This window comes from Paramisgurnus dabryanus, chromosome 21, assembly GCF_030506205.2.
Source record: "Paramisgurnus dabryanus chromosome 21, PD_genome_1.1, whole genome shotgun sequence".
NCBI classification, from domain to species: Eukaryota; Metazoa; Chordata; class Actinopteri; order Cypriniformes; family Cobitidae; genus Paramisgurnus; species Paramisgurnus dabryanus.
Genome location: NC_133357.1, coordinates 7,150,345 through 7,178,035, shown reverse-complemented (window position 1 = coordinate 7,178,035; position 27,691 = coordinate 7,150,345). Strand labels below are relative to the sequence as shown.

The 27,691-nt window shown below is 38.2% G+C and overlaps 1 protein-coding gene across 4 annotated transcripts in view; it reads right to left on the bottom strand.

Moving 5' to 3' along the window:
• The window catches only part of dlgap4a (discs, large (Drosophila) homolog-associated protein 4a), a 131,224-nt gene that overhangs the window by 81,654 nt on the left and 21,879 nt on the right, over positions 1-27,691 (bottom strand). For all 4 annotated transcript variants that reach the window (XM_065269017.2, XM_065269018.2, XM_065269015.2 and 1 more), the window contains exon 2: positions 7,517-7,611. The gene's annotated coding sequence lies outside the window, so the exon portion shown is untranslated. The remainder of the gene's footprint in view (positions 1-7,516; positions 7,612-27,691) is intronic.

Here is a 27,691-nt window from a genome sequence, read left to right as displayed (position 1 = left end):
AAAACTAATACATAAAATGACATGAAAAGATATGTGGTATTAAGTGAACGAGAAGGAGTGGCGTATCATATGCCTGCAAAATTGGACTTGTGTTGCATGACTTTTTAAAAGGTGTGCTATTTATAGAAGATTTTATCGTATGCTTGCATGTTTTCGTGGTTACGCATCTGGACAAAACTAAACTTCTGGTCTCTGTTTCTTTAATGGTCTGACTTGTTGCTAAACTGAACTCTAGAACAAATACCTTGTTGAAAATAACAGATGTTTTGGTTTCCTAAAGACAAGGGGAGACGGCGATCATGGATCACCGCTGTGAAGGGAGGTTTTGCCGATCTGTAGGTAACATTGTATGCATTAACTTTAGCCAATAACATTATCTCAGTGTAGATTTTTATATCTTTTAGCTACGATTTAAACTAAGGTAATCTCCTTGTTATTTATTTAGCTTATTATCATTAAAACCTACTCTAATAGGACTTGTTATTGATTCTTTGTGGAAGTTTACCGGAATTTATGTAGCAATAACTAACAATACATTATATGGGTCAAAATTATTGATTTTTCTTTTATGCCAAAAATCTTTAAGATATTAAGTAAAGATCATGTAAAATTAAGTTATTTTAACAAAATTTTCTTCCGTCAATATATAATACATGTTAATGTTGTCCTATCTTAACAAACCATACATCAATGAAAAGTTTATTTATTCAACTTTCAGATGATGTATAAATCTCAATTTAAAAAAATTTGAGTGGTTTGGTGGTCCAGGGTCACATTTAAGCCAGCACTCTGTGAACCTATAAAATACTATAAAATACACCTATAAGCTAACAAAATATAAAATAGTTTGGCTTTCTTTGGTTGTGCATGTTTAAAAAAAAATATTTGTCAAGTGCCTAAAAATCCATAACCCCCTTCATCTGATACAGGCAACATGATCTCACGGAAAGTCGTGTTATATTTCTATAAATAGTTTACTTTCTTTTTCGTGTCATTCCCCCCCCCCCCCTATTTTTAAATCATTGTTGCTTGGAGTTGGGGTTAGAGTTAAAGTTTATGGTTAGGATGTACTTTTATGTTTTGGTTTCTATGTTTTTCTTCCACTTTTAAAACTATTCTCGCCTGGAGTTGGGGTGTGGGTTAGGATGTCTAAAAATGTAACATAAAGTGACTCTAACCCCAACCCCAAGTGACAATGGAAAGAAAATAGGAAAAAAACTATGAGAAAACAATACATAAAATGAAACGAAAAAGAAAGTTGTGCCACGTACACAGTAAACTATTTATAAAAATTTGTGCGAGAGAGAGAGAGATAGAGAGAGAGATAGAGAGAGAGAGAGAGAGAGAGAGAGAGAGAGACCTTTCTAAACTAAATCATCCAGAACACCCCAGCAACTACATAACAATGTGCTAAAAACCTGAAACATCTTAGCAGCTTTATCTCACTACATTTACATACATGCACGCTTTTGTTCAAAGAGACCTACAGTGCATTCAGACAACACATTTTTATCAGTATGTAAAATGTTTAGCAGCAGTCGCAGCAGTCAGTAGTGTGTAAACTGGTTTGGTGTACTTTTGAAGACTAATGCTGCGTTCACACCAGCCGCAGTAGAGGCGTCAAGCGAGAGTGATTTCAATGTTAAGTCAATGTAAAGACGCGTAGACGCGCGTCTGGAGGTTTTGCGGCGCAAATATGGCGTTTAGCATTAATGATGCAAATTGAGCGTTGCGACAGGAAACACGTGATATAAAAAAACGTGCTCTATTAACCAACCAGGAGCGAGCGGAGCGGAGTCGCAGAAATCCCTCCTATGATGCAAATTTCCGAGCAGCTTTCACGCACGAATGAAGTGAGTACACTCAAAATGTTCAAGCGTCCAACTACGCACGGTAGACGCGAATTTGACGCCTCAAACGTCTGGTGTGAACACACAGTAATGCTTTAATTTTATCTTAATTTTTAATTCTTTCTGCAATAATAATGGATGTGTGTGTGTGTGTTTATGATAAAATCTCATTAAGATCAGAGATCCTATTTAATGCTTCCGAGGGTCAATGAACATCTTTGAGCAGATTTTATGCTTGTCCTTTAAGGCCAGCGAACATAAATTTACATCTATAAAATATACAGATAATAGGAAATATAACCTTGCTGATGTAAGCAGCTATAATATTTTTAAAGGGGGGCATTGTCCTTCAGTTTCATGGCGGTATGTTTTTCCATTAATATCATATATTAAAGTTTAAGGTCGAGGTTTCTTGCACTGCAAAATTACCATAGTTTAGTTTTCATACCTCTTTGTATTAAACCAGTTTTATACTGTACTATATTACCAAAACCAAGCACTTTCAAGGCATAATGCAAAAATATTCTGTTACCTATAACTTTAACACATCCGGACAGGATTTTTTTTGTAAATACAAAATACGATAAAAAAACAAAAAAATAAAACAGTAATAGTATTAGTAATAGTAAAAAAATATAAACGAATAATAATATGGGTATTTACATAATAATAATCATGTAATAATAGTATGTATAATAATAATAATAATAATAATGATAATAACATTAGTAATAATTCTAATGATGGTTATGATTACAGAAATTGACAGCAATAATAATAATAACAAAATTGATAATTACAATGCTATAAGTAATGCTACATATGATGATGATAACAATAGTAATGTCCATAATAATAACAACTATAAATTATACTAACAGATGATAGTGATAATATTTTGTGCAGACGGCAACAGTAATCTCAATAATAATAATAATGGTAATAATAATGATGATGATGATAAGGGAAAACATTTTGCTGAACTTTTTCAATTTTTACAAATGCTATGCCAACAAACAATGTTACGATAATGAGATAATAAGCCAGCAGACAAACCCAGCCTGAGATTTCTGGACCGTCTGTACGAGTAAATATCTGACAGACAGGAGTTTACCGGACGACCGTCTGGATGTATTGTGAGAAATGAGTCATCATTACATGAAGCATCTTTAGTTCATTTCATCATCTCTCCCTCCGGCCACTGACTCTCATTACTCTTAATGTCTGTCAATCACCTATACACTCCCATCACTTACTTAATCCTTTTACTTAGGAGAGTCTGTACAGGATTACATTTCAAACCTCACCTCAGCCCGGATGTTCATCTCATATTCATTTTCTGAGCAAACTCAGCATTACAGATGTGACATTTGCATTCAAAACTTCACAGAGAATGCATTTATTACCAGTATATTAAACCATCTGTTTATATTTTTCTAAACATCTGATGATAGAGTCCAGACAAGACTATTTACAAGTTTTCTATTTTGGATGAGGGAAGCATGCATGCGTTATAGACGTGACAAAAAAGTTTTTGGGAGACATACTCTGTAGGAATTCTGTAAATTGAAATACACAAACCAGAAGTAATGATACCCAACAAATAAAGAAAGGATAGCTCTTTAAAGAACGTTTAATATTAATTTGATTTTAAGCACATTGAAAGTTCAGTATCCTCTTGTTAACCCTTGTATTGTGTTCGATTTTTGTGACGATTTTGATGGAGCGGGTCAAATTGACCCGCATTGGATTCAATGCAATTCCGTAAATATCACATTATGAAAAACAAGAAGGGATTAGGTATGAACAGAACCATTTTAGTATCAGTCTTTGTCACACATTATAAACACTTTAAATTAAAAAGTAAGATTTAAAAAAATGCATTTAACCACAATTTTTAACATGTTTGTTTTAACAAATGTTGCAAAAAAACTGTTGCAACATTTTACATTTTACATTTTAATTCAACAGGTTTTTTTTAACATACCTGTGTTTAAGACATCCTAAATGAACAATTTAATATTGCTGTGAAATGAAATGAAGCTTTTCTTTTTCTAAAAAGGCTCATCTTTTGTTCTTGAGTCTCATTGTACAAATTCAAGAAATCACTGTTTACATGATGTGCACACATCAAGCATGTGCTTTCTGATCTCTTGCATTTTACACAAATGATGCTTATTTTGGTGTCATGTTTTGTGGGGCACAGCTGGCATTACCTGTATTCACATCTGGATTTACTGTGGGTCTGAATTCATCTGCTTTACATAGTATTTCATATACATTGAAAATAGAAATGATAGTTCACATTTACTTTTCTGTGTCTGAGGAAGTCTTTATCAGTACTGAAAATAGTGAGGAAAAGCTAACTTTTCCCTTTCCAGGGTAGTAAAACACCAAAATATACGCAATATATGTATTTAATTTGTGTTTATACAGTTGCCTTGGAACAAACAACTATGGGTCAAATTGACCCGCGAACATCAAAATCGTACCAAAAATCATTATTTGTGCTAAAAAAACACTTCAAAACACATCAGTGTATCCTAACTTTGCATGCATGTTCAACAAACACTAAAACAACAAACACTAAAAATATATATTTAATTTAGGTCTATGCAGTTGCTTTGGAGCAAAACAAAATGCGGGTCAAATTGACCCGCGAACCTCAAAATCGTTACAAAATTATTTTGGTACACTTCAAAAAATATCAGCATGTCTAAACTTTGCATGCATGTTCATGGCCATAAATGAGAAAAAGTCAGAAAATTTCAAGAATAAAATCACAGGTTAACTGGTTTATCCGACAGCTGAAAAATCAAAACGGGTCAAATTGACCCGGAACATAATATAAGTTAAGAATCTGGCTCCTAAAACAGTTTCAATGTACCGTGGGAGAAACACTGCATTATTTGACAGAAAACTTCATGACATACAACAACTCAAAAGTAAAAAGCTAAATATGTTACATATCTTTGGAAATTAGGGCTGTCACAATAATAAAATAATCGTCTCATCATGATTGTTTGACCTATCATGATGCTTTCAGATCACCGCAATGATTGCATTTCTCTCTAAAAAACACAAGGGGGAGCTGCAGCGCCTCTATAAATGAGACAATATCTATTGGCGCTCCTTAACTGACAGTGTAATGCGATACATTGCAAAGCCATTTAATACAATAGAAAAACAGCATTTCAAGAAAGGCTGCAAAACTTGAATTGCCAAGTAAAACATACATCTCCAAAACAGCAATTTCAAATTTAGGGATTTTTTTTGTTTTTGAAAAGATATATTCTTTAAACAATTACTTTTAAATATGTGTTATGTGTATAAATATTTACTGACAGGTAAACCTGGCAACGACTTAATTTGAATAATCACAACAATGTGTAAAAATTATTTCTTGAACAAACAAAAAATTATAAATTGTAAAAGATACAATTAACACAGCAGGTACAATTAGTGTCCTTTATAGGCATTTTTTCGCCTTTTTCAGGAATGCTAAGGGTTAATGGATCGTGCAACAGTATTTATCCCAGACAAAAATCTGTGGATTCAAAATAAAAATGCTCTAAACTTCCAGGTTGTGACTGATCAGAGTCAAACACCCAACAGCCATCCACAAATGATGAAAACACATACAGTAGAGGTCACACGACAGCTTTACGACATCATAAATCTGTGCCAGAGCAAGTGGCGTAACTCATCGATCCGTTTACAGATGTACATGTCTGACTCCTCACATCCAAACACTGACCCTCAGGGGACGCTCATACAATCAGATTAAACTGAAAAAGGTTTTGATCGAATTAGCATCCATTCATCGTGTTGTGCATGTGCATGCTGTTGGGATTAAGTGAAACGGCAAAGACAAATTCATTCATAGCCTGTCAGCTCTCAGGTACAAAGTCATTATTCTCTCCAACAACAAAGTCAGACATCTCACTAAAGATATACTCATATGTATGGGTAAACCATTACTGTTTTCAATCCAAACAAGAATTAGTTTCAGTATTGATCGAACAAAGCAGAAACTAAATCAAGCCGCTTTGAAACACATCACACAACAAAATCAACTCGACTGCCAAAGTGAACAAGATATGACTGTATGATACTCAATAATACAAAACACAGCATGATATAAAACACCGCTGGACTGTGACCTTAAAACGGGATGTTTGCAATGACTTTTAACAACATTTTTTTATTTTTTTAAAGAATCTTCTGTAAATAAGTTCAAAGCTTGATGAGGTTTGTCTTGTGTAATCCAAATTGTTTTTGGATGACCTTAGCACAGTTAGCCAAATGTCAACTGTTAACTTATTAAAGGGGACATTTCACAAGACTTTTTTAAGATGTCAAATAAATTTTCGGTGTCTCCAGAGTAAACATGTGAAGTTTAAGCTCAAAATACCATATAGATAATTTATTATAACATGTAAAATTGTCGTTTTTGGGTGTATCCTTTTAAATGCAAATGAGTTGATCTCAGGACTAAATGGCAGTGCCGTGGTTGGAGAGTGCAGATTAAGGGGCGGTATTATCCCCTTCTGACGTCATAAGGAGAGACAAATTTCAATGACCTATTTTTTCTACATATTTTCTACATAGTTACTGGGTTGATCTTTTTTACATTTCCTAGGTTGATAGAAGCACTGGGGACCCAATTATAGCACTTTACTCATTCCCCGCCACCTTTTTTTTTTTTAAGTTGCCCACCAGTATTTTTTTGTGATTTTCACAAAAGTTTAACAAAATGCCTTAAAGGAAATTTTTCTTCTATAAATATATAAACATACAAATATATCAAATGAAAGAACAGACACTTGCTTTCAAACAAACAAAACGGGGGGAAAAAAACTATCCTATCTTCATTTGTTCTTTTGTATTACCTCTAAAATATGGGTAGGTTTCTTTAAAAAAAAAAAAATTAGCAAAAAGCTAAAATAATTAAATTTTGGTAAAGGAATTCTGTTAGAGATCAGGTGATTATTTAAATTAGTTCTTGCTTCAGTTTTTTATAAATTGTCTCCAAAAATTTTATAAACTTTGGCAGAAAAATTGGCCGCGTTAAGCAGCTTGCTTTAGTAGTGACGTGAATACAGAAAGCGAGCAGTCGCAGAAGCCCCTCCCATGACACGAATTTCGGCGTGAATGTCTCGATGACTAGAATTTCACACACGGCTTTCGCGCGCAAATAAAGCGAGTAAACTCAAAAAGTGAAAACTAGACGCGGACTAATAGCGGCATTACAGATTACCATAAAAACTCGTCAGGAAAGCGTCATTGGCAGGGAAATGTTTTTCTCTTAATTGACGAGATAACTTGTCAATGGCGCAGTAAGAGTTAAACATAGAAATAGTCTGTTTTCATGATTTGTCCCCTTTAATATAAAGGAACACACAAATAAATACAAGAGAGAAAAGACAACACTTCCAAAGAAGGCCTTTAAATCTTAAAAAATGGACTCTTCTGTAATTTGCACCGTGGTTGTAGGTTTGCTTTGATAACAGAGAGCAGGGAAGAACAACACTAAATACAAATCATGTATAGATAAAGAGGCAAAACATATAAGCTAGTAATGTACGCTTAATAATGAGGCATAAGCAAACAGCGTGACATGACATTATCTTTAAACCACTGCTGAATAAGTTCAATGTACTTACCACAGTCTGGTGCTTTACATATTCAACATCCTATAAAACCTGACAGTCGCTCCGCATGGCTCCATACGTACGGCAAAATCCTTACAAGTGTCAATCTGCAAACAGATAACAAATATATATTTTTTTAAATTATGTTTTTAAGCAGCTTCAGAAGAAAAAATGGCTGAACATAATATCATATTCAAGAGACTCTTAAGCATTTATTGTTTGAGGTTTTGTTAACACAACAAAAGACCCTAATGTGTTTTTGTAAAGTACAGATGGATCCATGATAATTTACTCACCCCAGGTAGAAATAATGATGTTCGCTTTAACAAACATCACTAATAACAAACTGTAGTTTAGTCTAGCTTGTCTTGTTTAACCTTGCTCTGAACTAAATGTCTGTCTAATAATGATTTCACCAAATATCATTTCATGGTTTGAGAAACTCTGAAATTGAGTTCAGGAAAAGAGTCCCGGGGAGTCACAGAAAATTAATTCTAATCCTGTCCTGATTAAATATCCCTTAGATTTTCCTCAAGGATATCATTCGGCTTATATTACACTAAGGTCTCGACCGAATGGATTCAGCAGAAAATTCAATAAACAAACCTCGTATGTGCTACTCGCACTAATCTAATGAAGGGGGGAGAGACCTCCATGCCCTTGATTTTCATTTCGGCTTAGATCATTCCTCAATGGGAGCAGTTTTGGTCTTCAGCCACTTAGTTTAACATGACAATAAGACAGACCCCATTCGTAAAAAAATGTTTTGATATAATTTATAACTGCTAGTTTCAGTCCTTGATTCTGTTTGGTTAATAGCTTTATTTACAATAAAACACAGCCATGACCGATGTGTCAACTTTTCACGCTTATGCGAACAAAGCCATAAATAAACTCTCACCAGGCAAAAACAAGCAGTCTAAATAATTCAGATCAGTGTTTCTCGGTGGCTGTGATAGACGCTCCATCAATGCTTTCATACTTTCACTAATGCCTTTATGAATAGCTGCTTTATTGGACTTGCACCACAGCATTTTCTTGATGTACGACTGTCAAGTATTTACCGAAAACATTTAGCTCTGAAATATGCTTTTGTTGTCTGAAGACACGCTTGAGAAAATATGAATGCAAAGATAAAATGACTTGGCTCGAAGAAAAACATTTAAGCACTAAAGAGACTTCAGCATAGCAGTGTGCAGTGCTCTCTGTTTCCCACAATGCAATGCTAGTGTGACCTTTGATGTCTAGTGTGAGAGATAAACTAGAAATAATTACAGCTGTCTATTTACTGACTCATTTCATCAGCTAAAACTAAAACATAATTAGGACAAAACAGTTATTTAAGGTTTTATATTCGAAAACACTAGGACACCATTCACGTCCAATCGTCATGATGGAAACGCTTGCTAATTTACATGCCATTTTTCAAAAACAAATATGCATCATACAATGTACTCTGTACAGTATTCAGCAAATAGGATATTTTGCTCCGCCCACACTGACATCCAGATGCAATGCATTATGGGCCAGCACAATGATATCGGGAGGAATACATGGAAGTTTTATATTTCATTGTATTTTTGGAACAACACGTTGTTCTTGAATATCCAAAGGATCTAAAATGTCAAGGTACCGTTTCTAAAAGAGACCCAATATGTGTGCCTGTCGTGATGGACAGCTAAATTATTCATGAACCCATTCTCTGAGCAATATGAGCAATCGAAAATACTGTAAGGGACTGATGTCACAGGGGTCAGGTGCTTATTTTATCACCACGCTACTCCAGCAAACATCAATAAAACACACCTACTGTAAGTCTATTTTTATAATTAATACACAAATCCTGTGTTGTTTCAATCCATGGTTGGGTAAATTTTGGACAAACCCAACCTACTGTATTGTAAATGTTTGACCGACAACTCATTATAGGTTAATTTAAACCCAACTGTTTTTTGTCCTTATTTAACCCAACCATGGGCTGAAACAACACAGCATTTTTTCATAGTATAGCCTAAGCCCTAAGCAGCCCTGTTATGTTTAATTTGTAATACCAGGACGATACGACAGCATCCCAATCAGAACTGCAGTTTTATCCTTTGTCAAATACGTCACATTATAACAAAAACCGGGTTGTAAATGTCATCATACACTGACCTTAGGAAACACACCAAAGATATTTAAAGTCGCCATGAAATGGAAGTAGCGATTGCCTTATTTTCCCCCTGGTGACGTATATCCGAGTGAAACCGGCTTCTGAAATGAAATATGGCAGGGCTGGATTTGAATTTGTCAATTGAGATGTGATTGGATCATTTGAAGTTGGGTTGTGTTGCTAATTGCTAATCGCAGCGACCAACAAACCTGCAAATGTCATGACTGGCCAATCAGAATCAAGCATTCCAACGAGTCATGTAATATTCCCAGATAACAACCCCTCAAATCTTATCTTATCTTATCTTAAAACCAAAATTTATGGAAAAATCTATATTTAAAGAGCACCAGTGATCCGATTCACGATTTACATCTTAACTCATTTTTTATTAAAGTTGCCAGCATTTTTCATGGTTTTCACAAAAGTTTAATGCCTTCCAGAAAATAATCTTCTTTAAATGTATAAACATACAATATATCAAATGAAAGAACAGACACTCTGCTTTCAAAAAAAGTTTAATTATACATTATACCTTCATTAGTTCTCTTGTATTCACTTCTCAAATATGTTTAGGTTTCTTCAAAAACACCAAATTTTGAGCAAAAAGTTGAGATAATTTCATTTTTGTAAAGGACTTTTGATAGAGATCAGACGCAGAGCGATCCTCAAAACATACACTGAGTTTTTACTCTTACAAATGAGGTATTACTTCTTGGTTGCATAAGTTGAGTTAACTCGTCAATGGTGGTGAAAGAGTTAATGATATGCAAAAGGTACAAACTCCAAAGTAAACGGTGACGCAAGTTATCGTCTCCAACGTAAATCTCTTTTCTTGGACTACAACCAACACACGGATTGTAGGCAACAGTTTACATCCTGGGATTGGTGATGTAGTAAAGACCGACATTATCATAACTCCTCCCACTTCAGACTCACAGCCTGTAAGTTAACTCCTGTTAGCACTGCATTGTGAGCAAATCTTTAAACATGATAAGGAGCGTCACATTTCTGGCTGACATCAGAGGTATTCAGGCCAATCACAACGTACAGATTAGCTGGCCAATCAGGGACACAGAGCTTTTCAAATCCGTGCGTGAAATCTGGAGCTACAAAAATGTACGGTGGAAAATAATGTGTTTTTTTACCATAAATCACGCAAACACATTATATCATACCAAATACACAAAATAACTTTGTTTTTAGCAATGAAATAGGTGTTCTTTAATATTCCTTACTTAACTTATGAGGTAAATAGCTGTGTAATACGCAGGATAATGTACAGCTTATTATAGTTATTTATAATAAAGCTTATTTCTGCCTATACATTATCCTTCACATAAAACACAATGACATGTTAATGTTTTAAAACATATGATTTGAATTCAGAGCAAAAATCTGGTTTCTTAAATTGCAGAAAATCTGCTGTCATAAATTGGTGCTTATGACACCTTACTGTGCTTTCCAAATCATTCACACTCACCCACACACAAACACACAGCGAACTTCACTGTGGAGGTGTTCTTCACCTGGAAAACCCACTCAAGATTCTCCAAACTAACAAGATTGACACTTCATTTACTTAGTAACACACACATCTATACACACACCAGCAGCAGCAGTAGATGGAGGGTTGTCAAATGAAATCTTTATGGGTTAAATAGCCGAATATTCCTCCTGCCTTGCTCAGTTAATGGATCGTCCGCCCTGCATTTCCACCATGTCGATGCATAGCGGCTCATGATGTCTGCTGAGGGAACTTAAAAGAAACGTTTCTCCTCAGCTTCAGGTTCATCCAGGAGTTAATGGCTAGTTATCGCCTCAGTCTCCACAAATTCATGCATAATATTTGACATCTATGGAAGGGGGCAAAACGCAGATCTGTTCATCTCATGCAGCAGGCAAATGTCTTTAGAAAAAAAAGATCACAAATGAGATCTCTTTAATAACTCAATTCATCCTCATAGACAGCAATGAGATTATATGGAGATTAAATGTTAGCTGACATCTCTCAGCAATGGTATCCTGAACATAATGTAGTTTGAGATGATCTCATTCACACGCGAACATTTCTCATCTCATTCTCCAAGGCTCATAAATGATCTGAAAGTTAAGATGTTACAGCTCTATAGCTACTTCAGGTTCCATTTCCTGACTTTTCCCTGATTTCACTGACCAAAAATCTTACTTTTCACCTGATAATGCCTGGGAATTGGTTGGGAATTGAATTTCAATTCCAATTGTGGAATCAGATCCATAAGAAAGGAATAGGATCCTTGTTATAAAATTACAATTTCGATTCCACTTAAAGAGCACCTATTTCATTGCCAAAAAACAACGTTATTTTGTGTATTTGGTATAATACAATGTGTTGCGTGGATTATGGTTCATTATTTTCCACATACCGTACATTTTTGTAGCTCCAGATTTCCCTCTCTTTCTGAAACACACTGATTTTGTACAAAACTCATAGATCTGAAAAGCGCTGTGTCCCTGATTGGCCAGCTAATCTGTACGTTGTGATTGGCCTGAAAACCTCTGACGTCAGCCGGAAATGTGACGCTCCTTACTATGTTTGAAAGATTCGCTCACAATGCAATGCTAACATGAGTTAACTTACAGGCTGTGAGTCAAAGCGGGAGGAGTTATGATAATGTCGGTCTTTACTACATCACCAATACCAGGAAGTAAACTGTTGCCTAATATCCATATGTTTATTGTAGTCCAAGAAAAGAGATTTACGTTGGAGACGATAACTCGCATCAGCGTTTACTTTGGGGTTTGTACCTTTTGCATATCGAATTAATACTCAAATTAAATGAAAAAACATGAATTGGACAATAGGTGCCCTTGAATAATTCGGACGGCACAAGCACATAATTTTCACATCATCTGCACAGTGCGCACGATGGACCGTAGTGAAGGGTGCTCTAAAGTGTGCCTACATCTTGCAATAAGTGTAATTATTGTGACAAACTATTATGTTACAATATGTAGAAGCATTTGCAATTGGTTCATTGTATAAAATTTAAAGAATGCTTGCTTTTTGATGTGTTATGCATCCTAAATCTGCCGACTCGGCCAAGTGCTCTTTATTAGTCACCGCAGACTGTAACCAGCATCCCCTTCTCACACAGGAAAAAAATTAAATATGTGTGACAGATCGATCACAACATTTGAAGAGTTTGGTTCCAAAACGCGATAAACACCATTTATTTTATAGTTACCGCCAAAATCAGTATTGCATCAGGTCAGTATTAAAAAGTAAGTTCTTAATTTTACACCAAATAAGATATCCGCCATGTTATTCTGTCATCTTTTCTCCCTTTTTTTCCAAACCGTGACAAACGGCAGTCCTCCTTCTCTGCAGAATGCAATAAGTAAGGAATATTTGACGACGGGCCGTTGAATTATTAGAAAAACAATGCACACTCGAGGTGGTGATACACCTCAGGTCGGGTGTGCATTATTTTTCAATAATTCAACGGCCCGGAGTCAATTATTCCGCTTATACTACGGTTACCACACCTCAAGACATCAACCACATGATATATTTAAAGGGATTCGTCCAGTTTTGTACTTTAATCGCTATTGTGAGTAGGACTATTTCTTCCGCATCTCATCCAACGGCTTTTTTGCTTGTTCCAAAACGTTATTTTAAAGCTGGCAATGGAGGCTTGGTCGTTTATAGCATTCTAATGCAGTTATTAATGAAGTTATTAGAAAGAGCGATAGCGACAGAGACAAAGACAGAGAAAGAAAGAAAGATAGAGAGAGAGAGAGAGAGAGAGCGATAAATAGAGGGCGAGCAAGAGAGAGATTGTGAAAGAGGCTACCTCTGTGCGTCTCTAAACAGCGCTGTCATTAGCCATTTCTCAATACCAAGTACACCAAACTCAGACTTGTGTCCTTCGTAGTTCGAACTTGCAAGTTCAGACTCGCAAAGAACGAACTCCTAATGCGAAATGCATTCTGGGAAACTTCGCTGTCATAAGTCCACACAAGTCTCCTCTGATGCATCCTCGATAAAATGGGCAGATCAAGAACACATCCGGGGATTATATGTGAACTTGGGCTTGATGCAAACTTTGATTTGGAACAGTACTTGGTCCGCGACTGATGACATTTCACAAGTCCACAAGAACACAAGTACAGACAAGAACGCATATAGAGAAACGGACATTGCCTCGGAAAATCGTCTGTCATGTTGTTTTTGTTAGTCCATTATTACAATTAACTATGCAAAGTGACATGGAATGGTAATGTGCCATCAGCCAATCAGATTTAAGTATTTAACGGACCCGTAGTATACATTCGCGTAAACTACGGGTCTGTTGAATGCTTTATTCTGATTGGCTGAGAAATGTTCCATGGGTGTTGATTATTTTTCTGTAAATTGCACAGCTAACTTGTGAAATGTCTTAAAAATTGGCACCAGAGCAATGTTTTTGGTAACCACGACGGGCCGTTGAATTATACGAAAATAATGCACAACCGCAGTCTAACGTCACTCTGCTTCGCGTCGTGCCGCATAACCACCTTGGGTGTGCATTTTTTTTCTTATAATACAGCGGCCCGTCGTCAATTATTTCTTACTTAACCAATCACAACACACCATTCTGCACATTGTAAACAATAATGGCCGCTTTGAATACATATTTGAATAATCGCGATTATGATTTTGCTCATAATCAAGCAGCCCTACAACAAATAATCAATATCTATGAATTATTAGGAGTTATGCACTACAGTTTAATGCAAACATATGAGATAAGGTTGATACTTAAATGAGACATTACTGAGAACTCAAGTGCAAGAAAACTTCTAAGATAACTGTGAACGAATGCAAGTAAATGTCATCCTCGCTCGACTGAAGAAAATGTGAAAACGATTTATATCTTTAGCACTGAGAAAGCAGGTGGGTGTGTGAACAACTTCTCGTCAGATTCGCAAACGTGAGAACAGAAAAACAGCTTAGCACCTTAGCATGCAACTACACAACTCAAAGTGTCTCATGCTGTAAGATGATCAGGGGTCGTGTGATCCGTGCAGATCCGCGGAGACACAACTGACTGTGTTTCCCGATTAAAACATCGCACGAAAGAGCGAGATAAGATGAAGAGATGAGAAACAGTTTGACCTTCGGTACTGCCACAGATACACACACCATTCACTACCATGGTGTGAGCTTCATACTTACACAGACCAGTGAATATTAAAGTTTTATAGCTCACAGATCTCTATAATGTTTGACATAAATGTCACAACTGTCGACATATAGCAAGAGTGTAAACTAGAGCTGTGATATAAGAATTTAAAGAATATTGTGACAATCTCCTGTCACCAGATCAGTGGTGATTTTTAACCCCTGTTATGAGGTTCAGACAAGCCATTTGAGGAAAATGCGGCAAGCAGACCCTATTAGCATAGAGAGAGAGAGAGAGAGAGAGAGAGAGAGAGAGAGAGAGAGAGAGAGAGAGAGAGAGAGAGAGAGAGAGAGAGAGAGAGAGAGAGAGAGATCGAGACTATCATACTGATGAGGGGTGCAGAGAATGTTTGTGTGACCCCGGCTGTATATAGATACAGAGAAAAAAGCTCATGCACAGAGACTGCAAAACAGACCTTCACAACCACACAATCCCTCTCAAACACACACACACACACACACACACACACACGTTCCCAGCATCTCTTTGATGTGTGTTACTGAATGATGAATCATTGTTAGCTCTTCATACAGACTACTGCAGAATAAATACATCATCTTCAGACCGAGTGGACATGCTTAACAAACTCTTATTCATTCATTATATCCAACAAAGACCCCCACACACAAACACACAACAAAATGAACTTGTTTTGAACTAACAATGTTTCAGCAGATAATCCGAATTTTGTCTGAACTTAAAGTGACATTTATTCCCATTTAACTTCCACAGTTTTATTTACAGTTACTAATGGGCGACGTTTCACATGGAATGCGGCAACCGTGAGTGTCTAGTTCATTTTCAATAGGAGACGTGTGGAAACTGGCAAATGGGGGGTGGTTAAATGGGTGAAGTGGAGTCAGTCCGCACGCCTTGCTGGTGCACCCATTTTTGATGCACATATTGCACTTAATACTGCGCAAAGTGCTTCCACTACACAAGAAAAGCTGTAGCTGCACATCGATTTGCAACATATCCTCCAACCCATACGACTGTTTTGGTCATTTGTCCATTCCCTCAAATACGACCAACAGAGGCGTTTACTAAATTAGCACCTCTACCGGCCACAGGTGAAACTTTATATATTAGGGTATGAAATTATATTTTGGGGTAGGGATGCACCGATACCGATACTGGTATCGGCCTCGATACCACATTTTCTAAAGTACTTGACTCGTTAAAAGTCCCCCGATACGAGGGATCGATACCACGGTCAGAGAAATGTCTATGTTTGAGTGGCGTGTAAGGGGTTAATGGCTCTTGTGTTGTCCAAAGAGGCAGAGTTTACAACAAACTGGAAAACTAGTCCCTTGTTTTTTTGTTAAATTATATGACTAAAGCTGTTACCTGTAAATTTAAATCATGTTTTTTATTAAGTACTCGGTATCGGTATCGGCAAGTACTGAAATGCAAGTACTCGTACTCCAAAAAAGTGGAATCGGTGCATCCCTATTTTGGGGTATAGTTTTGCTGTACTGACATGCATTTGGATATGATTTTCCGTTTAAACTGCCTGGATTAATTGTATTTATATTACACATTACACTATTCAGACATTTAGAGCAAATAACGTACCTATTTATTTATTAAATGACATAAAACACAACATACAAAAAAATCACAACTTTTTTCAAAAAGTACTTAAAATATTCAAAGTGTACCGAGGCCAAACGATCGATTTATATGAAGAAAAGACGCGAAACTGATCACAATCCACCGTAGATATCAGATCCTGTGTATACTGATTCAAAAACTGCCCCCAGAAGCAGCGATTATACATCATCTATTATTGTGAAATAGCATTGGCTCTCATGTGTCTCGTGACCGGTTGCATCATTACGTTAGCTATGAAACTGAAGCACTATTGGCTGTCGTGAGCGACTGCATCAGGATCTATGTTCCGGGTTATATTTGAATGAGATCGTTCTGTTTGCGTTGCATTCATGGATTTCTTCATATAAAGTGATCGTATGGCTTCAGTTCACAAGGTTTGCAACGCAAATTGTTTGTAATACTTTTATACTGCTGTTTTTTTTTTGTCAATTTATGCAATAAACACCTGACTTTGTTTTTGCTTACGTGTTGTGTTTTTTTTATCGTTAAAAACTGGTTGGGTTTAGGGTAAGGGTGGGTTAAGATGCTCCAAAATATCTTTAAAACCATAAATGTTTATAAAACCATTTCTACATTTACAAATGTACAAAATAAAATGCATCTAATCTCAAGTCAGGGTTTCCCGCAGCACTTAGGAGTTTGGGCAGCCCGCCTGAGCTGGGATACCCTACCGCCTTTACTAGGTTGTCCAAAATAATTTAGCTGCACAAAAGGCCATCACGTGCATCTCGGAGAATAGCACGGACGCGCTTCAAGCCGCAAGCGGGCACGCGCGCCACACGGCTGAAATTAGAAAGACGTGGTCCGGACCGCCACTGTCTGGAGGATAACTAGCCAGTTGATAAAACATCTCGGAGAATAGCGCGGACGCACTTCACACCGCGAGCCTGCATGCGCGCCACACGGACGAAATTAGATAGAGACGTGGTCCGTCATGTCTGGAGGATAGTTGATAAAACACGTGTCTGTGAGAACTGTAAGTGGACTTATGTTTTGGGTTTATTTAAGCCTGTTATTGTATTAGTCTATAGTTCTTGCAAATTTAAATTAAGTTAGCTGGTCATTTTGTAGTTTGAGCAACCTGCTAGCTAGGTTTCACGTGCCTGTTGTTGATTAGATATAATTGTTGAGCACTCTTGCTTACTTTATTTATGTGCATTATTTACATGCTACAGTAGTTACACTCCTTTCACTAATCAGTTTTTACAATTTTTGCGCCATCTATCATCGTTTGCCAGACGTTCTACAACATCTGCTTTAGTTTGTGTTTATTAACCCTTTAGTTTCACTTCATCACGCAGCTATTCCCATTAAAGGTAAAAACATTTCATTCATTAATAATCTAGTATGTGTTCATTTTTGTCATAGTTTCTTCAAAATTAAATTTTATTTTTTAGTGTTTTAAATAAAAATATTTTAATTTTCATTATGATGCGTACGCCCCACCCCTTTGATTACGAAGCCCCCGGCCCCATACCACCCGCCCAACCTTACCACCTTAACTAACAATTTTTTTGCGGGAAACCCTGCAAGTATAATGCAAAGAACCTTTAAACATAATCACAGGTCATATAAGCTTTTGGCACTACGTCCCTATCTGTCGTATTATGGTGCTTGCACAAACAAACTATTAGGTCGTAATTTTTGGAGGAAAGTCTGCGATTTTCGCCACGTACCGTATGAAACGCCCATTATAAAGCATGTTTTATACAGTCTATGGTCCGAACACACATAGAAAAAATGTATACCTTGTAATAAACTTTAAGGAGCGATTTCCCGGACAGGGTTTAGATTAATCCAGGAGTTCTTTTAGGACATTTAGGTAGTTTTTACAAACATACCTTACAAAAAACAATACTGGTGTATCTTGAGACAAAAAAATGGTAATGATATATCTTAAAATATGTTTTGAAATTAAAGCAGCTTAACCTGATAAGGAACACTGTGCCGTACACGGCACACCCCCTCCCTTGCACGTGAGGCTGCATTACGTCATTGTAACTTTGAAGCATTAAATCTTCAAAATATACGGTCATGCGGCACATCGTTGTAAAGCTTAGACTTTCGGGATTCCATTAAGCGCACACAGAAAGCATAATATGATTTTTAGCAGTCATAAAACTGTAATCTAGTTGTTAGTTACCTGAACCGGGCGGCGCCGATTTAGGATATTTACTTACCTTCAAAATCTTTCCTTTATCCGCTTCGGTGAAATTGTCCAAAACAAATTGTTCATAAATCCCCAAAAGTCCAAGGAAATGGAATATCCAAGCCTTTTAATCCAAAACGATTTGTTCATCTCACAATCTTGAAGTTTCTGACCGAATTACGATATAAATAGTGTATACAATAAGTTCACTAACAGACATTCGTTCGAATCTCACTTTTCATTCATGATTTATAATGAATATATTCGGATGTCATGTTTATTGTGCAACGTCTGAGGAAAAAATGCGCCCCCTTGTGGAATTTCAGCCGTTCCATAAGAGGCTACACATGCAATTTAGTCTGGGGCCAAAATAAACCCTGTCCTGGAAACTGCCCATTAATGTTAAAAAAATGTCCTATGTTCTGTGGTTTCTTTACTTTTTTCTTTAAAGCTGCTTTGAAACAATTTAACATTGTGACTGGACTTACTATTGTAATACAACAAATTGTGAATGAATGAATTAGCATGCAAATAATTTGGCAGGATTAAATGGTTTGAAATGGGTCATGGGTGTAGATTTAAACTCTAGCAGCTTAAACTGAAAACGATTCCAACCACTGGGATTAACCCGATCAGAAAAAAAGGAGAAAAAGTGTGAGAGTTTTAGCCCCAGATATTTACAGATCTCTCAGCCCTGGCTTTATTAATTCCCTCTTTCGTCCCTAATGGGTTATTTCGACATGGATTAAATAAAAACCAACAGCTCCAGTGAGGAAAATAATAAAGAAACAGGTTTTAGAGACCCCTGCGAGACACTTTAACCAGTACAGAGTCAACCGATTACAGAACAAATAAACTGTTTAGATTCACAGTCAAACGCCTCACACCTCTCCGTAAACACACATAGAAAAACTCACAACGGTCTTACATTAAGTAGCTGTAAATAGAAAACGACCTCTTCAAAACCCACATTAGATCGGCAATAAACCATTAATATAAATATAAAGCAGCTTCGCATCATACAGCTGAAATCGCATTGACCTCTAAAATGATTTTTTTTGAAAAAGAAGGGCACTAAATCTTAAAGCAGAAATGACAGATTCAGGACATACAGTGTGTTTTTTCTCAGACGTACTGTTTAAAAAGGTCATTACTGTTAATGAAAGCAGACCGCAGTTCTGTTCAAAGACATTAACATTTGTGTGACTCATAACAAGGAATAATAAAAGGACATTTCTGACAATATTTACTCACCCCTTATAGACCTGCATGCTGCCGTTCTTCACACAGTCCTGATCTAAACAACAAGACTTCATTATGACCATGTACAAAAAGGTCCAAAAACATCACATAAGCCCTATAAAAGAAGCCGTGAAGCGTCGCAAGAGGAATAAACACAGTCGCTATGCACTGATAATTTCTCGATCCTACTCTGCAATTTAGATTTTTTTTTTTGGCCATATTTTCTTATTGTGACACTGGCTGTATATGCACAACATTTTGTCAATCCAGATTGCAGGTAATAACAATACAGTTTACTTGCACCCTAAACATTGCAACTTGATTAAAATGTTTGTTTACATGTACATTCTATATAATCCCAACCAAACATCTGCATAATCGCACAGCCAGGGTTGCCAGATTCGCATATCAAAAACAGCCCAATAGACATTCAAAACTATGTAACACGGAAACAGATGGGTAAGTATTCAATATAGTATACTCAACAAATGTTTAAGTAAAGCCTAGGTTCGGCTCTAGGAGGATTTTAAAGTAATAAAAGAATTGGGTTAAAGTATATTCAATTAATTAACAGCCGGCAATTTTATTACAGATACAAAGTTTTAAATGAACAATTCCCACAATGTAAATGAAATCACAATGGTCTCAACTCACAATGGATTCATACTCAACCAGAAAGAACAAAACTTGATATTGAACCCAAAAATTGTCCAGTGTAAAGTCTCAATAGTCCTCCTTTATGTGTGTGTGTGTATGGGCGTAATGTTCAAATGTGGATGTGTAAAGGCCTTTTTCTGTTACTTTTTCTACCCGGGTAGTGTTTGTGTGCTTATCTCAAGTTCAACGGATCCGCATGGAATCGCGATGGCTCTTTGAATCAAAGATCAGGCACTGGCTCGCCGTTCAACCGTGGATCAACAGAATCGACATTCAAAAAAACCAATCAGAGTTCTCAAAAACAAAAGCACTCAAAATGAAGCATTGACTGTTTCAGAGATGAGATGCAACATCAACTGCCAGCCTCGTGTAAGCACGTTGAGCTGGCTTCTTCATCTGAGTCTTACACTGAATACCTCACTCACATATTGCATTGTTTACTGCCCCCTAGCGGTTAGATGTAGTATTGCAGCAAACATACAAACATTGCTTTGTGGTATACATTGTTTTAAACAACTCAAGCATAACTCAAGGGGGTTACATCCTCCCCTCCTGAACTTGCATGCGTCTCTGCATGTACCTATAAAACCACTGATCTATCAGGAGTTAGCATTCTAACCTCAGGGAAATCATCTGACTCGAGGGCTTGTGTGAAAGCTTTGCTTAAACCACTTAACAGGGATTGCATAACTAATGCTAAGGGGTTTCCTAATGAGGGGTAAGTTAGTCGAACAGGTTGCTCTCTTATTCTTGTGGAACGTCTAAGCTCTGGTACTTCCTGCACAGGGGTATTTCCATTTCTTTCATTCTCATCCATCAGCATTTCACTGTATTTTTCCTCTTTTCTCATTCTCTCTCTTTTTTCTTCAATAGGTTCCATTCGGCTGACCGACTCCTCCATAGACTCATCACTGTTGACATCAACATTCTCCAAATCCTGTTCCTTCACAGGTGAGTGTTCCACATTTTCTTCCAGGGTGTTCTCAGGTAAGTTTGTTTTTTCCTTTCCAGCTATAGACTCTGCCTCTTCCTCTTTGTTTTCCTCATCAACTTGCACATGTTCAATTTCAATGTCAAGGTTATCTTCACCTCCAAAAGGCAGAAATGGTTGTGCATGTGGATTTAGGGTTGTCTTACTAAAATTTTCTTCCACCTCCCGTGAACAGGGCATGTCCTTGACAATTGTTATTGTAGGATATAGTCTATCCTGCATGATTTCTGGGAAGTAGGAATCTGGTTCTTCATCACCATCACTTGGTTGTTCAACAACATTAACTGGAGCTGTTGGTGGTTCCTTAGAGCAAGTCGTCTTTTCCATTTCCTCTTCCTCCATCTTGTTTTCGTCATCACACTTTTCTGGGTTTAAAAATCCACAAGGCAAGAGTAGATCTCGATGGAGGGTCCTTTCAGGTCCATCTGCAGTAAGAGGTTTGACAACATAGACAGGAGAATCATTTATTTGTTTTACGACTTGGTAGATGGTCTTGCTCCAACGGTCAGCTATCTTGTGCTTGCCCCTTATGCCAACGTTCTTAACGAGAACACGGTCCCCAGCTTGTAAAGTGGATTCTCTCACCTTCAGATCATATCGTTGCTTGTTGCGAGAAGCTGTTTTCCTACTGTATTCCACAGCAATCTTGTAGCTCTCTTGCAAACTCTCTTGAAGCTTTTTGATGTACTCGGCGTGACTAACTCTCTTTTCACCTTCAGGTTTGATACCAAAGGCCACATCTATTGGAAGACTCGGCTGCCTCCCAAACATCAGCTGATAAGGAGAAAATCCGGTGGTGTCATTTTTCGTACAGTTATAGGCATGTACCAGGGGCTGCACGAAATCACGCCATCTGATCTTGTCTTCTTCTTGGAGAGTTCCAAGCATTTGGAGAAGAGTTCGGTTAAACCGCTCCACAGGATTTCCACGTGGGTGGTATGGAGTGGTCCTAGTCTTCTTTATACCCAGTAGAAGACACAGGTCTTTGATCACAGCAGACTCAAAATCTCGACCCTGATCACTGTGCAGGCGTTCTGGTATCCCATAATGAACGAAGAAATTATTCCAAAGTGCTTTAGCAACTGTCCTTGCTTTTTGATCAGCTGTTGGAATGGCCACCGCATACTTGGTAAAATGATCAGTGATGACTAGAATGTTCTTGGTACCTTTACCATCTGGCTCAAGAGAAAGGTAGTCCATGCAGACTAGTTCTAATGGTCGACTGGTCTCAATGTTAACAAGGGGAAATGCTTTTTCTGCTTTTGCCTTTCTTCTGATACACCTCTCGCAAGTATTGACCTTGGTTTCAACATCCAACGACATCCTTGGCCAATAGAACCGTGTGCGAACTAAATCCAAAGTCCGCTCCACTCCCATATGACCTATGGAGTCATGTAAAGCTTTTAAGACAACTTCCTTATACTTCTGGGGTAGAACTAGCTGATAGAGAGGCTCTCCACCATTCATACGCTTCCTGTAGAGGACTCCATCAATTACTACAAGTTGGTGAATCAGCCGAAGCATAAGCTGGACTTCTCTGTTTTCTTGTTGTCTGACACGGTAAGAAAGACGTTTTCCAGTGTTTAAGAGGTCAGTCACTCTACTAATGACAGGATCATTTGCTTGCTCTGCAGCCCAGTCTTGCTGTGACATCCTGGGAAGAGTACAGGAACCAGGAATATACTCAGCTTGATAGAACTCCACTGGGATGGCATCAGTTTCAATGGCAAGACATTCCAGAGCAACAGGTAAGCTAGCATTTTGGTTTTCCACTGTGCAATCATAGAGTTGATGCTTTTGACAAACAGCTCTCACAGCTTCTTCTGGAAAGGAAACCTTATTTTCTCCTTTCAGAAACTTGGAGATGAACTGATTGATACGGTCATCTTCAGCCTTAGAACTGAAATCAGGGCCAACCTGATCATGTGGTCGTCTGGAGAGGCCATCGGCATCTTGATTTTTTCTTCCAGCTCTGTACTGAATGCTGAAGTTAAAAGTAGACAGGGCCGCGAGCCACCTGTGCCCTGCAGCGTCAAGCTTGGCGGATGTTAATATATATGTGAGGGGATTATTATCAGTCATGATGGTGAACTCTGCCCCATACAGATAGTCATAAAACTTATCTGTCACTGCCCACTTTAGCGCTAAAAATTCTAACTTGTGGGTGGGATAACGCTTTTCACAGTTTGACAGACCTCTGCTGGCAAATGAAATCACCCTCATGTGACCATCCTGTTCCTGGTACAAGGCTGCACCAAGACCATGAAGACTAGCATCTGTATGTAAGATGTACGGTAGTTTTGGATTCGCAAATCCCAACACCGGGGCGGTGGTCAGCTTTTGGATTAGTGTCTGGAATGCGGTGTCACACTCAGGTGTCCATCTTCCCCCAAAAGGTTCCCTGAAATCAGAATTGGAGGGAGGTTTAAAGCCCTTTGCTTTCCTTCGAGGTGGACAATAGCCAACTGTTAGGGCATTCAATGGCTTGGCAATTTTGGAATAGTCTCTGACGAACCTCCGATAGTATCCAGTGAAACCCAAAAAGGATTTTAGCTCACTGATGTTTGTCGGCTTTGGCCAGGTGGTAAGTGCAGAGATTTTTTCAGGGTCTGTTTCTACGCCTTTCTCCGAAACAATGTGTCCGAGATATTTAACGGATTTCATGAAAAAGTGGCATTTGTTTGGAGATAGCTTTAGACCAAACTCTTTCAGCTGGTTCAAAACTTTCATAAGGCGTTCCTCGTGTTCCTCCAGGCTTTTTGAGAAGACAATGAGGTCATCGAGAAAGACAAGGACTTCTTTAAGATGCAAGGTGCCCATGCACTTTTCCATAACACGCTGAAATGTACTGGGCGCGTTTGTTACTCCTTGCGGCATTCTGTTAAATTCCCAGAATCCAAAAGGTGTTACAAATGCCGTTTTTTGTTTATCCTCCTCCTCAACCTCCACTTGATAATAACCTGACTTTAAGTCCATGACGGAAAACCATTTGGATCCTGTCAACGCAGAAAATGTTTCCTCAATATTCGGCAGTGCATAAGCATCTTTGATTGTCTGATTATTTAGTTTTCTGTAATCTACACACAGGCGGATAGCACCATTTTTCTTCTTTACAATAACTATTGGCGAAGCGAAAGGGCTCTCCGACTCACGGATGATTTTTGCATCTTTAAGCTCTTGAAGATGAAGCCTAACAGCTTCAAAATCTGAGGGATGGATGGGCCTCACTCTCTGTTTAAAAGGAGTTGGATCTGAAAGACGGATTCTGTGTTTGACAGCTGTAGTGTGCCCATAATCAAGCTCACCCACTGCAAATACTTCAGGAATGGAGTTAAGCTTTGTTGTGATTCTTTCTTTCCATTCTTCTGAGAGAGAAGAGTCTGTGAAGTTGAACATGAAATTGTTTTTGGGATTAGTGGAACATACAGCATTGCAGTTGACTTTTGTAGTGGAAGACACAACACTTTTCTCTTTCTCTTCAGCTGTGGTGTTCTTTAATGTAGACAGAGCTGATGGAGCATAGAGCTCAGCTAAACAACAGTTAGCTGGGAGTGTGATTTCATGTGCAGTTTCATTCTGGAGGATAATGGGGACTTTAAATGAGGTCCTCCTGGGGCTGGTCAGGACGTAGCTGCACAAAAGCAGACCACCAGGGAGGTTGGAGGGAGTGGATGGCTCTACTACGAGCGGAGCGTCAGCAATTGTAGACACATTCCTAGCATACCCATCCAGGACCATCTTTTGACCCGCTGGAATGGTGACTTGGTTCTTTCCCTGTAGCTTGACTTGGCCCACTTTACCATTGCTTTGTCCCAGGGTGTATCTGTGCAATAGAGCTTTCATAAGGGGCGAGTATCGGAATTTGCCTTTGGGGGCAGCGTAACTGTTGTCATTTCCAAAACAAGACTGAAATAATAGGTCTAGCGTGTTGGTGCCAACAAGCACTGGAACTTCAGCATTGTACTTGTAGTCAGGGATGACAAGTGCAAGTGTGTTAAAGGTTTCGGCTTTTCCAGCAATGTCTTCTGGAAAATGTATGCTCACTTCAGTGTAGCCCAAGTATGGTACAATTTGCCCCCCAGCTCCTTCAACTTCAATAAGATCATTTAGGGGGAGAATTTGGGAGGATGAGAGATATGTATCATAGAAAGATTTGGACACAGTGGTCACCTGTGACCCTGAATCAAGAAGAGCGTTGCAAAGTTGTCCCTCAATAATGATTTGAGCTATGCATTTAGGACCCATTATGCCAGAGATTAACTCACTTTCATTTGTAGGAAGATTTGAGTGAGCTTGACATCTTAATTCTTTTTCGTTCATTTCTTTGGGACATCCTTTGCTGCAATGGGCCCCAGTATGTCCCTTTACTGAAACCCCGTCCAGTTTAACGGCATTCCATTCTTCACTTTCCATTCATCTTGTTTCACCTTGAGCTCTTTATACTTTTGGTCCACAAGCGCTTTGTTAATGGAACCTTCACATGCCCTGGCTATGTGGCCATCTTCACCACATCTGAAACAAAACCAAGGTTTTGGTGGTTTAGCTGTGACTGGTTGAGCTAACATCTCCACTTTAGGTGTCACAGTCTTTGAGTATTCTGTCAATCCAGACTCATGTTTCTTCTTCTTCTTCTCCTCAGTTTTGGAGGATCTAAGCTGCATTTGGAGATCAGCTACCTGTTTTCTCAAAGCCTCTGTTTCGGAAATGTAGGCTTGCAGCATCCCTGAGTCACCGTAAGGAGACATGTCAATGACAGATCGACTATGAATGGCAGCTTTAGGTTTTGAACTGCCTAAATGCCTTTGCATTCTGTCCAGTTTTGCCGTACGTCTGTCTTCCTCAGTTCTGAGCAGCAACAAAAACTCTGCAAAGTCAGGTGGTGTCTTCGCTTTTGACTCCAGCTGAAGGGTAAGTATTAATGAATGATCCCAGCAGCCACGCTGAAATTGTTTCAACAACTGACGATCTGCAGATGACCGTTTTACACCATTTCTCCGAACCGCAGTACTAAGCAGTGTTTGTAGTCTTTGTAAATAATCAGATGCTTTCTCCCCAGGATCTTGGTTGGTGTTCAGAAAACGAGCAAAGATTTCATCACCATCCTCAACTAAGCCGTATGCAGAGTCTAGGAGCTTCACATAGTCTCTAGGAGGAGCTGTGGAACCAAGCTGCTTAACCACATCTGAAGCTGGTGGTAAGAGGCTCTCTAAGATTTTCCTTCGCTGGATATCTATGGGAAGTGAATCCTGCAACAGAAGGTCAACATGAAGACACCACGTATCAAAATCAGCTTCTCCTGGGGGCTTAGGTACTTTTCCTGAGAAGGAACGCAGCCATTTGGAGTGTGTCTGCACAGAAAAAGAATCATTTTTGATGACATGTTCAACCACAATACGCTGTATCTCAGGAGGGTTTAGGTCATCATTGGTAAGTGTGTTAGAGGCAGGCTTTGTCATTTTTTTCCTCACAGCAGGATCAGGGTTGTTGTCTGAGCTAAAGACACGTGACTTTGATTTTGGCTTCTTAAAAGGTTGTCTTTTTATATACCTCTTTGGAATGATGTCACTGTTGTCAGAAGGGACTTCTTCGTGGTCAGCATTATCACTGTCATCACTTGACTCAATGGATGAACTTGGCACTTGGGCACTGGGCTGCGCAGAGCGCTGTGCTAGTACTTTGATGCTATCTGCATACCATGTAACTGCTGGATTTCTCACACTCTTAACTTCCAGTGGGAAATTAGGCTCAAGATGTGTGACTGGAGTGTGTACATCAAACTCAACTATAATAATGGACTGTCCTGTCTGCCCAGTAGGGGGAGCTACTCTCACTACTTTCACAATATCACCATATTTCTCAAAAGTTGCAGTAATGTCATCATCTGTGTCATTATCAGTAATGCCTAACACACATAATGAACATTGTGCTTTGACATTGTAACACTTTTCAATATCAGACATACTCATTGTGCTCAATCACAAATATTCTTCAAAAAAATAAAACTTGAAATTTCACCACTGTCCAAATATACTTGTAACCGGCTGTAAAATAAATCCTCCTGGCTGGCTCGCCACGAAAAGGTATGTAACACGGAAACAGATGGGTAAGTATTCAATATAGTATACTCAACAAATGTTTAAGTAAAGCCTAGGTTCGGCTCTAGGAGGATTTTAAAGTA